This window comes from Strix uralensis, chromosome 1 (genome assembly GCF_047716275.1).
Source record: "Strix uralensis isolate ZFMK-TIS-50842 chromosome 1, bStrUra1, whole genome shotgun sequence".
In the NCBI taxonomy this organism is placed as follows: domain Eukaryota; kingdom Metazoa; phylum Chordata; class Aves; order Strigiformes; family Strigidae; genus Strix; species Strix uralensis.
In genome coordinates, this window is record NC_133972.1 from 103,336,645 (window position 1) to 103,350,041 (window position 13,397).

Consider the following 13,397-nt stretch of genomic DNA (forward strand, 5'->3'; position numbering starts at 1 on the left):
GTTGCTGCTGCTCTCCTCGCCGGCCCTGAGCGAACTCTCTTCACCCCCCGGGGGCCGTGCGAGGGCTGCGCTCCGCGGCGGGGCTCCGCAGCCACAGGGCGAGCCCGGGTCCCGCGGGGACACGCCTGGCAGGGACACCCGGGGCCCTCGGACCCCGCAGCTGCGCTGGTCCCTCTCGGCGGCCGGCACCGCTCGCTTCGCAGACGACCGCCACCGGCGGGGCCGTCGCCGACAGCCCGTCCGTGTCCCGTCTGTGCGTGTGTGTCCCCCGCGCCCCCAGCCCCGCTCCGCCGCGGTACCCCAGCCCGAGGCGCTGCTCCCCGCCGCTGCCGCCCCGCCCCGGCCCCGGAGCGTCCCCCCGCCCCGGCCCGCAGCGGCGGGCGGCGGGGGGCGCCCGCGGGCGGCGGCGGCGGGAGCGCGGGCGCGGGGGTGGCCGAGGAGCGGCGGCGGCGGCGTGAACGCGGCTGCAGAGCCCCAGCGAGCCGCGGGAGCGGGAGCGCCGCGCCCGCCGCAGCCGCCGCCGGAGCCGGAGCCGGGCGAGGAGCGATCCCGGCCGCCCGGAGCCGCCGGGGAGAGGGTGGCGGCCGCGGCAGCCCCGCGGGGAGGCAGCTAGGGGCCCCTCGCCGCAAGCGCGACCCCCCCCTCCCCCCCCCCCGACGCCTCCGCCCGCCCCCAGCGAAGAGAAACAAAACAAAACCCCGGCACCGCCACGCTCTCCCTCCTTCTCCTCTTGGCATTTGGTGGTCTTTTTTTATTTTTTCTTTTTTTTTTTTTTTTTTTCCTTGGGATTCTCCTTTCTCCTGCCAGACTGACTTGCACCTTCTTGATAATTTCTCTTCCCCTCGTTTTTTTATACTCTTTTCCCTGCTTCCAAACCCTGTGTCTGTGTGTTTCAATACTATCACAACCTCTGCTAAAAATAGATCTTTTTATATACCCTTCCTCCTCTCTGACCCCATCCAACACCCCTTGTTAAGGTGAGTTGTGTCTTTTCATCACTTTTTTCCTTGTGTGTTGTTTTTTTTGTTTTTGTTTTTTTCTCCCCCCCCCCCCCCCCCCCCCCCCCCTTTAGGGCAGGTTTTAGGGAGGAGGGGATGTGGAGAAGAGAATTTCGTGGGGAGTCAGGCATGTTTGCAAAGCCTTATTTTCCCTTTTGCAGCCTCAGCATCATTCCGGACTGCTCCCTTTTATCCCAAGGATGTAGCTAGCTGACGAAAGTGGGGAACTACTCTTCCTTAGCACTGCATGCTTGGGAGCCACAGCAACAGCAGGAAAAAAAAACCCTGCTCTTTTTTCCTTCGCCCCGTCCCCGTCCCCGTCCCCCCCCCCGTCCACCCCCTTCCCTCCTCCTTTCTGTGTTTTGGGGTGGTTTTTTGTGGGGTGTTTTTTGTTTCGTTGGGGTTTTTTTTGGTCGGGTGTGTTGTGTTTTTTTTTTTTTTTTCCTTTGGGGTGTGTGTGCGCTTGTTTTTTTTTTTTTTTTAAGCAATACACAGGGGACTTGGAAAGAATTGCATGTGATGTCAGGGGGAGCGAGTGTGCGTGTGCACGTGTGTCTTGAGTGTGTGTGTGTATGCGTGTGCGTATGTATGTGTGAAGTGCATTTGTATTTTGTGTTTCTGGGATGATGAGTGATAAAGCTTCCAAAAAGCCACTGTCCATAGAACGAGGAGCACGGCAGAGACTGCTGATGGAGAAATCGGTCAGGGATGCAGGAAAGCTACGGAGCTCTCCACAGTTTGGTCCCTTGTGCTCCAGGACATCTTTCCATAGATCATTACTGGCACCTTCAAGGTGATGGCTCTCATTCCTCTCCTGGCTTCTCAGTAGAGGAGTGCTGAGAGGGAAAACTTTAGGGCTAATGTGAATTGATAGCGTTTCTCTTCCTCCAGCAGCCCGAGACAAGTGTTATTCCAGGGATAAGTGGGGAAAATAGCGTTGTGATCCAGAGCAAATGGATCATTTGCTGTCACATATTAGTGTTCAGTGAGAAAAAGAGAGATGAAACATAATTTGTTTGGCCAGTCAGCAGAAGCATTGCAGCCCAGTTTACTTCTCAATTCCAAAGTTGTTTTAGAGTGTTTTTCTTTCTTCAGCTCTTCAGCTAACGTTCCTATTGATGACAGAAATGTGTTTCTACAGTAAAACAGGCTATTACAAATCTGCCGGGGAACAATTTATTATTCGGAGGCAATCAAGTAATGTATCTGTTTCATGGATTTTCCCCCAGTCTTTTAGTGTGCTTTCAACTATGTATTTTACCTATGTGTGTGAAGTGGGGTAATATAGATTTTAGTTGCATTTTAACAGGGAGTTGAGGCATAACTTGCAGGGTGCCATTTGCAAAGTGTCACTTAATATAAAGGAAAATAACAGCCCCGAGCTCTTTTTCATGGATTTTTCATATTTCCCTTGTTTGTTTCAAAACAAGCAGGTGATTTTGCTTAAGAACTTGGAAGGAAAACTGGCTTCACAATGATACACAGTTTCAGATATTCAGAGCTTGAAATTATTACACTTGTCTGACTATGAAACTTGAATTTGTTTATGAAATCTAGTGGCTCCAAAGTACATGAAAGAGCACTTTGTATACATAGTTTTCTAACAGGTTGAATCATTTTTGCATCTAAAAGTTTACAAATGCACTGAAAAGGTTGCTATCATCTGTGTTTGGAGGCCTTCATGCTGTATGGGTACAGGAACATTAATGTTACCTGTCTAGTTAATGCAATTCCAAAATAACCTATCTTTCCACATGCTGCGTAGATGACATTCAACAAAAATGAGCAGTCATGGAAGTAGTCTTGTGCTGTCAAGAGTCATTTCATCATTTCTGTTTCTTGTTAGCCTAAATTAAAATATTTTACACAAGTTTGCCTTGCGATTTTTTTTTTTTTTTTCTGCTGTGGCTGGCTGATGTTGTGAAAGCAGGAAGCATGCTTTGAGTGAGTTGTGCCATTCCTAATGCTTGATAGCAGTGAGGGGAGAAACACCTGATGTGCTTTGTACATCATCCCTTAAGGTATGCAGGAGTGAGAAGGAGGGATGGAAAACCAGCACAGTGCACTAGCAGCTTAAATCAATAAATAAGGGTGATGCATGTTAGCTTGTCAGCTGCTATTCTGCTGAACCCTGACTACTGGCTAAACACATTTTCTTGGTAAGCACTGCGATGTGATACAATTTTTCTGATTTGATAGAGTTTGCTGTTAAAATCACATGTGGCACAGGAGAGCTCTTGTTCTGTTGATAAAAATCATGCCTCCTCGTTTTAATCCAGAGAAGGCTGAAATATCCACAACTCCTACTGAAGTCACGAGGAGTTATTTGTGTTCAGCACCCGTCAGGATTTTTTACGTCAATGTGTCAGGATTTAAGATGTTTCTAAAGGGTACAATTGCCAACAGATCTGTAATGTCTCATTTTGTTTAGATTTTACATTGAGTGCATATAGTATGTTTACAAGTAAATGTTTTCTTTTTCCACAGCAACACTAAAATGTGTCAGGAAACACAAAACTTTTAAGATTGTTTTTCTCTTGGGCTTTTAAAGAGAATTCTCTTGGTTTCCTTTAGCTGTTTGTGAAAATGCAGTATTCACAAATCTACCCACTAAGTTCCTTACGCTGGTTGATTAGCTGTTGACATTGGTGAAGGAAAATAAAAAAAAGGGTGGAATGTTTGTACAAAAAAAAAGAGCAAGTCATGTGGGTTTTTTTATCGTAACAACTGAAAGAGCAGAGTGCTTTCAGCTGGATACGAAAATGCTGAAGCAAGGTTAACGTTGAGTTTGATCTGGTGGTTGTTCCCATTGATGTGAGTGGCAGCACACCAACACTTCGGTTATTTTATGGCGTACTAACCTAGATTAAACATTACTTTAATTTATGTTTGGGAGCTTGTATAAAACCTGAAACCTTAGATATATTCACCTCTAAAGCCTTTTTTTTTCTTTTTTTTTTCCTCTTGAAACAAGCCTTATAAATCTGTGAACTGCTATAAACAAAGTAATGGAGGAAGAGTTCAAAAGTCACTCTGACTTTGTGGACCTTATTGCTATAAAGGCAAGGTGGGATTTCTCTCTACTGTTAGAAAACTGAAATGATTTTCTTGTAGTATTGCATTTTATTATTCTGCAATATTGGTCTAAAATACATAGTCCAAGGAGTTTTTATTTGGTGGAGGTGGTGCTTCCACAAATGAAGAACGTGTGTATTTGTCTTGTCCTAAACTACAGCTACCCATCAGTTTCAGTAGCATTTTGTTGCAGGGCAAAATTGCTGTTTCATTTGGACATAGTTATTGAGGAAGCTATACTGATCCCAGATTTTCTTTTTAACAAAGGAAACAAAAACTATCACAGTGTTGCCTGGGATTTTTGGAGATGGGGTGCAGTGGTATTATCTATATCCATGCAGAATGCAATCACAATATACATTAAAAAGCAGTAGCATAATCCATCTGAAAACAAATGAATCCATTTTCGTCTGTAAATCCCTCTTTCTTTAATAGTTTTAAATGGTACTATGTGTGTGTTTCAATCTGAGTGTATATTTGTAATTTTAAAATGTTCAGATGAATGAGGTTACTTTATGCATTTTTCCTGCTAGAAATATACTTTTTGTAATAAAATAGATTTTTTTCTGCTGTGCTTGCTTACACGTAGAAGAAAATTAGTATTTTCCTCCTGGGAACCATGTGTAACTGATGAGCCAGGCACTGAACAGAGCTACAAGCAGTTACCTCCCCAGTCTTGGTGAATGTGGATGAGTGTCAAGGGTAACAAGGGCTTGGGCATGGCAGGGAAAGGAAGAGAGCGGCTCTTGGGAAAGCAGACTATCTAACTACAGCATGCTGGAGTGGCTGGGTGATTCAGGGCTAAAAGAGCAAGTCACTTCCTCTCCCTTAACAGTATTAGACTCCTCTATCTTGCGGTTTGCAGTCAGTGATCTGCTTGGTTTTCCCTTTGTATTAGAGTAAGTATGGAAGACTTAATTACAGTCTGGTAGAGCTAGCACAGCTCTCTGATGACAACTGTTTGTAGGAGGTCAAATGGAAAATATTTGTGGAGAGGAGTCTCCAGCTACAGTGTTTCTTCTTTGTGGTACGTTTTCATTTATGCCAGTTTTCCGTGGATTTGCATCCAGCTCTTATAACCTACTTGCCTCCATAAGCTGGAGGCTGCTTTGTATGGAGAAAGTGTTTGCAGGAAAGGGAGAAAGAATATTATTGTTAACTTTGGACAACACAATGTAACAGCTCCACCAACTCCACCAAATTCAAGAATAGCTGTGGTGCTGTTGGTAAAATGTTCGGAATTTGCTTGATATGAATACAAGATTTCATACTTCATGAGAGGAGACACATTTTTAAACATAATTCAAAGGGAATGCTCTTTTCAGAATGAGACTCAATATTAGTAAGTCCCCATCACCACTCCTGTCCTGCAGGATCTGTTTGGAGCAGCCCAATTAATTCCTGGTGGGGTGGGACCAGTTTGTCCCATTAAATCCACTACTGTAACTCCATGCTTGTAACTGGGTACCTATTCCAGCGCTGCAGTGGTATCAGTAACAAAATTTAAGCTTTGTTTATAGGGCAAAATATATAACGCACTATTGATTTCTGCTAACGGACAATGCTTTTAACTGGCTCTATGAATCCAGTCATTTTGATTATGGATCTGTTTACCTTGAAACATCTGTGACTTTCTCATCTTTGCATTAGATGTATTTAAAGGCTGTGGACACTTAATAGTCTATAGGGAAGCAAAATGCTTATCTTCTGTAAACGATAAAGTCCTTAATTTGTTCTTTCATTTGTTTTTATGGGGTGTGGATGCTTCAGGACTATACCTTATTTGATTAAAATTTGTCTCCTAGTTTGCTTAAAAATAGTTACAAAAGGATTTAGTATTATTAATTTTAGGCAGTATCTTCTGTCTGCATTTAAAAAAATGTTTAGTTTCATAATGAGATTTTAGGGTAGGCCACTGAGGTGTGATGAGAACTTAGCCCTCTTAATGACTGGTTGCTATCATACTTTCATTAATATAAATTACATATATAGTGACAAGGTCTTTTTCAAACTTACTGGCACTTTGCATACAACAATATCTTTTATAATGAGTCGTCTGGAGCTCCCATAAATTTTTTTTTTGTTTTTGATCTGCAGTGAAAGTGCAAAAATTTTAAGTAAATCAAAATAGTAGAGTTATTCGAGCTCTGGTAGAATAAACCAGGCATGGTTGCCTTATCAGTCATACCATTGCCATTTTTTCACCTGAGTGAGTTCAGTATAACAACTACAAGCCAGCCTTAGCAGTTTGGGGCAATACCTTTAGGTTGTGATGACTGCTTCAGTAATCTGGGTAGAGATACACCAGTACTCAATGACAGTATGGTGAAAGACGGGGCATCAGCTGGGAAGTAAATAGGACCCTGAGTTGGGCTTAGAAAACCCCTCAGGAAAAACAAAAAAGTCTGCCTTTCTAGAGGAGAAGTCAGCACATGGCCATGATGTACTTCTAAGCTTCCTTGGACTTAAGGGCTGTTTCTATACATGACAAAATCCCAGTGGTTTACCGGCAGTGCAGAATCCTAATGAAATGTGTATAATCCAGCAGAGGCTGTAACAGGAACAGAAAGGAGGAATTTTGCAAGTTTAATACTTATATTTAGATAAGAATGTGAATGGTTCCTTCTCCTGTTGTGATACCAATGGAGAAGTGTGTTCTGTTTCATCTGTGTACCTTTTGAAAAGGTTTATACATTTTGACTTATAATAATGAGTGGGGAATGATTTAGACTAGAAAAAATATAGAAATTAAAAGTTAAGGCTTATCTTGCACTTAACCATTACAGAGGCATGGTCTATGTCTTGGGAGTTCATGCAGCTGTGACAAACATCTCCTAAAGTGGCACTGAATGTGGGGTTTCTGTGATGCTTTTCCTACCTGTAAAATGGGATAGTATAGCTAAGGCTAAATTAATCAATTCCTATTCATGTTAAATATGACTTCAGTGGGATTGTTTACCTAAGCAAGAGACTCAGAAACAGGCTCATAGAACAGTGACAACAGGGAAGGTGTGAAGCATCATCATTATTATCTCAGAGAAGCTTCTCCTGTATGAGATGGTCATGTTCCAGGCAGTCTTCATCACTAGACCAAAATTCCTTGGCACTTTCCCTTGAGTTCCACAATGTGGCACTGCTCGATTCTGTGGCAGGGTGAAATAAATTGAAAGTCCTTTCTAAAATCTGAGGTCTAAATAAAGAACATACTAAATATAGGAACATTTTAAGTACATTAATTGTATATGATAGTTCAAATTTAATGTTTTACCTGTATGTTTCTGGATGTCCATCTATGTGCAAGAAATTATTTTGTCTATATTTGGATTTTCACCTAATATAAAAATACGAATTCTAGAGTCAGATAAATATTTCATAGGTAATTCTTTACATGTCAGAGATGAGACAGTGGAACAGGTTGCCCAGAGAAGTTGTGGCTGCCCCCTCCCTGGAGGTGTTCCAGGCCAGGTTGGACGGGGCTTTGAGCAACCTGGTCTAGTGGAAGGTGTCCTTGCACAGGAAGGTGTCCTTGCACATGGCAGGGGGGTTGGTACTAGATGATCTTTAAAGGTTCCTTCCAACCCAAACCATTTTATGATTCTGTTTTATAGACAACAACTAATTAGCCATCACAGCAACCCTGCCTTAGGTTTTGTAGTACATAGACAAAATTTTAAGCAGCAGTAGTAGTAAAATGAGAGACCAGGAGAGGATAATTTATTTTCCTTCTCTTTTCTTTTTATAGTTAGCTTTCAGTGGTAATGTGGGGTAGAGAGTAGAAAAGAATTGTACTTTGTTCCTAGCCACTGGCTTAGTTTTAAGACTCCTTACACTTTTTGAGTGGGAATCAGTGCTTGTATTAGCATTTGGGATTGGCAAGATTCCCCTGCCTGGCAAGATGGAAGAATCCCGGAAGGGGAGGATTTTGTGATTCTTTCAAGTCTGAAGGTAAAATCTGCAGTGCCATATGGATAATATCAGATCATCCACTCCTCTGAGATCTTTCAGTGCATATTGCAAAGGCAAGCTCAGGCTAGATCTTCAAGGCCAAAATCTTAAAAGCAACTTCTAAATGTGCACTCTTACACAGATTTTGCTTGTGTGTGGCACCTATATGTGCAACTGAGAAATGTAAGTGATAGGAGGCAGAATCGGGGATAGTAAAGTAGCTGGAATCAAAGAAAGGATTTAGCATAAGGGTACCAAAGTACATTTATAAGCAAAAATGCAAAAAGGTAAGTGTTGGGGAGTGCTTAACAGAGAGGATGAAAGGGGGAAAAGTTTTGCACAGAGATGGAATTAATAAGATTTAACAGAATACAAGAGATGAAAAGCAGAGACAAATATCAGAGATGAAGGCTGGATTGGAAGAAAGCACAACTAACAGCAGAAGGCAAAAGACAGGCTGAAAGGGAGCTGTACACTATCAGTTTTAAATATAGTTTCAAGATAAGCTTAAGTTGTTCTGAATTCCAGCTGCTTCTGCAAAGGGAGTTCTGATACTCCTCCTCCCTTTCTCCAAATGATGTGCTACAACTGGTAATATGAAAAAAGAAAAATTCATCCAGATCCGATCCTTGATCCAGCTGACTAACTGCTCATATTAACATTACAGCTGCCTCAAGGCAAAGAGGTGGGGGGGCAGACATAAGAAAGGGCAGCATAAAATTGACTTACGCTGATGAAGGAACTGTGCTCTTGGTCTGAAAGTCCTGGTGAGATTCTAAGTTAGAAATTATTTAGAAGACAGGCTGGCTAGGAAGACTTGGTGTGGTAACACAAAGAAAGGAAGAAGCCACCTGGGACAGTATTTATAGTGAGCGGTTTAGACAGCAGCATGCAAAGGAAGAAAGATGCCTAAAATGGGAGGCAAAATCAAGCATTTTAAAGTTACAAAAAGCCAGTATTTATGTTGCCTGTGTATTTAATTTATAGGCATGCCTGCTGATGCAGTCTTTAATTACATGATCAAATGGGGCTTTTTCCCTCAGGACAGCTTGTAGAGAGGCAGGGTGGCAGAGGCTCCAGGACTACCATACCCCTCACAAGTGGCCACTCTACACCTCATGACCCCTGTTGAGTAGAGTAGTGCCTGTGACTTGGGGCTTACTTCACCTCATTGGATCATGAATGACAAAGTCCAGTGCTCAGCAGTCCCACTGGTAGCTCCACGCTTCCCTCTCACAACCTTCATGAGCATCTTCTTCATGGGCCCCAGTGTATTTCATACTGACTTGTACTTGTATGCTTTTTTATTAATCCAGTGTCTATGGCTCCCAAACAAAACATCTTTTTGCCTCTGTTTGCCTCGTAGCTGCACCTGCAATGTGCTATACATGTGCAGCATGTGTTAAGCTTACTTTTAAATGGTAAAGTATGTTTTCAAGTTTCTCTTGGAATAAGAAGATACAATATAGGAAAATAAAAAAATTCATAATAAAATTGCTCAGAGGCAAAGGTTAGAATATGTTTTGTAATAAATGAAATATCAGGCTCTTAGGTCTCATTGTCTATATTTTTAATTATTTTTTTTTTTTAAATACTAAATAAGGAAATTAGGTTATGTACAAATACACACACACACAAAATCACATTATGGATTCCACTCCTTGAAGGAAAAGGTTGAAAAAGACCAGTTTACCCAGCCCTGTGAGAAATAAGATGCTGGCAGATGATGTCATGCTGTCTAGACTAGAATAAAAGATGTATTTTAAAAAATCTTAGCTAACTTATTTAAATAAAATATTTTAGAATTCTAAGAAATCACAAGTGCTAGCTGATGGTCTTTGATTTTCCTTTGATCGTGTTCTATGGGTTCTGGTGTCTTTTTATAACATATTTTTAAAATGCTTCTTTTTCTCCCTTTAAGCATACCTATAGAGAATTGCATACTGATAAGAAGATATGACTGACTCTTCTGGGTTATCCTGTTCAGTCCCTTGCTCTTGCAGCCAAGATATCATATAATTCCTTTCATGTACTGATCAAACTCCTTACAACTATTTAGGAATTTTTTTTACTTCCCATACTACCATTTGGAGGCTGTTTCAGTATTCTGGTTTCTTTTCCTCTTCAATATGTTCATGGCCTGCTTATGTTACTTTGTTCTTGGTTTAGTCTTGTACTTGAGCTTCAGTGGTCTTTTCTGCACAGGGTTTACTGTGCCAAAGTATGGAGCAGTCAGTCCTGCTCGCTGTCTTGCTGTCCTAGGCTTAAAAAGCAAAGTTCTTGCTTGACAGATTTCAGCTCTGGTGAAGACTCCTAAATTTTTGTGGAGGATAGACAATGGTGTAAAGTTAGACACAACAGGGTTCTGGTCATGCTCCTTAATCATATGATGACTAATCTTAAACCAGTCTTCAGTACTGACCTTCAGAGAGTGAGTGATATGTCAAGTGCCTTACCCACATTTCTCTTTGGGGATAGGTTTGGTCTTCCAGTGCATAGCGCTCTATGGGGTTTTTGCAGACTCATTTTCATTTGGCTTAGTACTAGTTTCTTACTATAAATAGTTGAAGTAGGACAGAAGGAACCTTTGTTTATAGTTTGAAAAAAAATCCTGTTTCTCTTTTGGATTAAATTTCAATTGGTGAGAGTTGATACTTTAACATTTAAACAGATACAATATTCTAAGCATTAATCTTTCAAATAGGAGGTAGCTGTTATGTTCTAAGGAATTATTTTCAAATCAGACTATCTAATAGTCCTGATCAAGAATGCATTGGATTTCATGTGGATTTACCACTTATACTTCATTTGGGAAGCTGGAAATTAGTAAGTTTTGATTCTGTACTTATTTTCTAATTTTAAAATTACTGGGAAAGGAATGTGTAATATTTTATTTTTGTTCCTGGAAGTAGAATGTAAACAGAGGATAAGAAATAGAAATGGCTTATTTTGAAAAGTGAAGGGCATCAACATTGTTGTGGCCTCTACCTTAATACCGTGTGCAGTTCTGGGTCACACAGTTCAAGATTGAATGCATCCAGAGGAGGGCAACAAAGCTGGTGAAAGGGCTGGAAGGAATGTCCTGTGAGGAGCGGCTGAGGACTTTGGGCTTGTCTAGTTTGGAAGAAAGGGAGTCTGAGGGGCGACCTCATTGCTCTCTACAGATTCCTGAGGAGGGGATGTGGAGAGGGAGGTGCTGAGCTCTTCTTCCTGGTACCCAGTGATAGGACACATGGGAATGGTTCAAAGCTGCATCAGGGAAGGTTCAGACTAGATATGAGGAAGCATTTCTTTACCAAGAGAGTGGTCAAACACTGTAACAGGCTTCCTAGAGATGCCCCAAGCCTGTCAGTGTTTAAGAGGCATTTGGACAATGCCCTTAATAACATGCTTTAACTTTTGGTCAGCCCTGAATTGGTCAGGCAGGTGGACCAGATGATTGCTGTAGGTCCCTTCCAACTGAAATTATTCTATTCTATTCTATTCTATTCTATTCTATTCTATTCTATTCTATTCTATTCTATTCTATTCTATTCTATTCTATTCTATTCTATTCTATTCTATTCTGTCCTATTCTATTCTGTCCTGTCCTATTCTATTCTGTCCTGTCCTATTCTATTCTGTCCTGTTCTATTCTATTCTGTCCTGTTCTGTTCTGTCCTATTCTATTCTGTCCTATTCATTCATGATAATTTCAGTTTGCTTTTTCTGTTCTTTCTCAAAAACCAAGGAGTAAAGTTATGATATTGAAGCTTTTTAATTGTTTGCAACTTTAAAGTCATTACCCCTACGTGTAAAATATTTTAACCAACATTTCACAAGGAAGGGTGAATGCTTTATAGTTAGATTGATATGACTATCACTGTCTTTATCAAGTTCGTGGGTATACAAACTATACCTTACTATGTTATACAGGTGGGTTAGTATTTACCTAATGTGGAATTATTGCATTTGCCATTAAAAACCCCCCCTGACTTCCTATATTACTTGTCATTAATCTGTCAGAAGATTAATATGGATGGATAAGATACAGTTCTGTTATTTATTAGATATTTAAAAATACCACAATAAGTAGTATCTAATAAGACAATGCTAGAATAATACTACAATAATATTAGCAATATCTAAAACAGTAAAATCCCACAGTGAACAAAGCAGCTGAAACTGTAACTCATATCAGCTGCCCAACACCAGACACTCTTTTCTGTTTTCTCCTGGGCCTGTTGACATTTGCCTCGCCTGCAGAATGACTATGCATGGTATCTGCAAGGTGTTAGTGCATTAGTAATGAGCAATCCTGGAGTAGATGTCCTCTTCATGGAAAAGGGTGTGTGTCACAGCATCAAGATTTATGTATAACTACATGGGCAAATAACTTCACTTACTGAATTTGTCCCATTTAACCTAGCGGGACTGCAATTTCTCATTTGAGTGTTTGTAGGAGTAAGCTCTGAGTCATATTTGTCCTGCAGACCTGGGCGTTGAAGGGATTCAAGGTCTGTGTAGGGGAATAGACTGCCAGTGTGTGCATGAAAAAGATTGGGGCTGGGAAGAAGCCTGGAGCCCTTTGTACTAACACTATTCAGAAAATCAGAATGTTTATGCTGGCTGAAAAGAATGCAGCAATGCACACGGAAGTGTTGTTTATGTTGCTGTTATTTAAAAAAAAAAAAAAACAGATTTTTTTTTTTTAAATTTAAAAATGAACTATTGATCTGGCAAAAAAAAATGCTATAATAATGTCATGGTGGTGTGTGATCAGTTTTCCTAGGATGCTTTGGATGCTTTTTGATTTTCAAATTTTTTTTCGACATGCTGTTGCTATGGTAAGAATCAGCACATCAGGAAGAGGTATTGTAACAAGTAATATCATAATAAATAACCTGTTAGAGCTTTGCATTTCCTGGGACACAGTTTGGAGTTCCCACTGAAGCCCTGTAAAAAGATTTTTCAAACTGTAGGCGGTATCTCTCTTGTTATTCGTGGACTACTTTTGCGTGGCCAAAACAAACCAAGAAAGTCAACCTTTTTATCAGTAAGGTTATATTAACTACAAATGAATTCTCACCTCCTTGAGAAAATTTTAGGTGTTGCATAAATCAGGAGGGAGAATATAAAGACAAAAAACCAAGGAAGTGTGATGGGATAATGGAGATGAAGCTAAGAAAAGCAAAATTAGAGATTTCCAGCTTTTGCAGGAGAGCAGGAAGGGAGGATGTAGCCTAAGGTTTACTCAATTTGACTTTTAGGCATCAAGTCATGATAAAATTGGATGAGTACAAGGACTTAGAAATACCAGCTGTGGCCTATAATGGCATGCCAAGCTCCTGCATGGTAAAGATTGATCAAAGTATTTGAGTATTGAAAAACAGGTGGCAT

The 13,397-nt window shown here is 41.0% G+C and overlaps 1 protein-coding gene across 12 annotated transcripts in view; it reads left to right on the plus strand.

Moving 5' to 3' along the window:
* Nucleotides 1-444: 444 nt before the first annotated feature.
* The window catches only part of LOC141946183 (poly(rC)-binding protein 3-like), a 547,598-nt gene continuing 534,645 nt past the window's right edge, over nucleotides 445-13,397 (plus strand). For 5 of the 12 annotated variants that reach the window (XM_074875589.1, XM_074875578.1, XM_074875568.1 and 2 more), the window contains exon 1: nucleotides 445-977. The gene's annotated coding sequence lies outside the window, so the exon portion shown is untranslated. The remainder of the gene's footprint in view (nucleotides 978-13,397) is intronic. The other 7 variants (XM_074875653.1, XM_074875654.1, XM_074875656.1 and 4 more) reach the window with 7 other exon arrangements.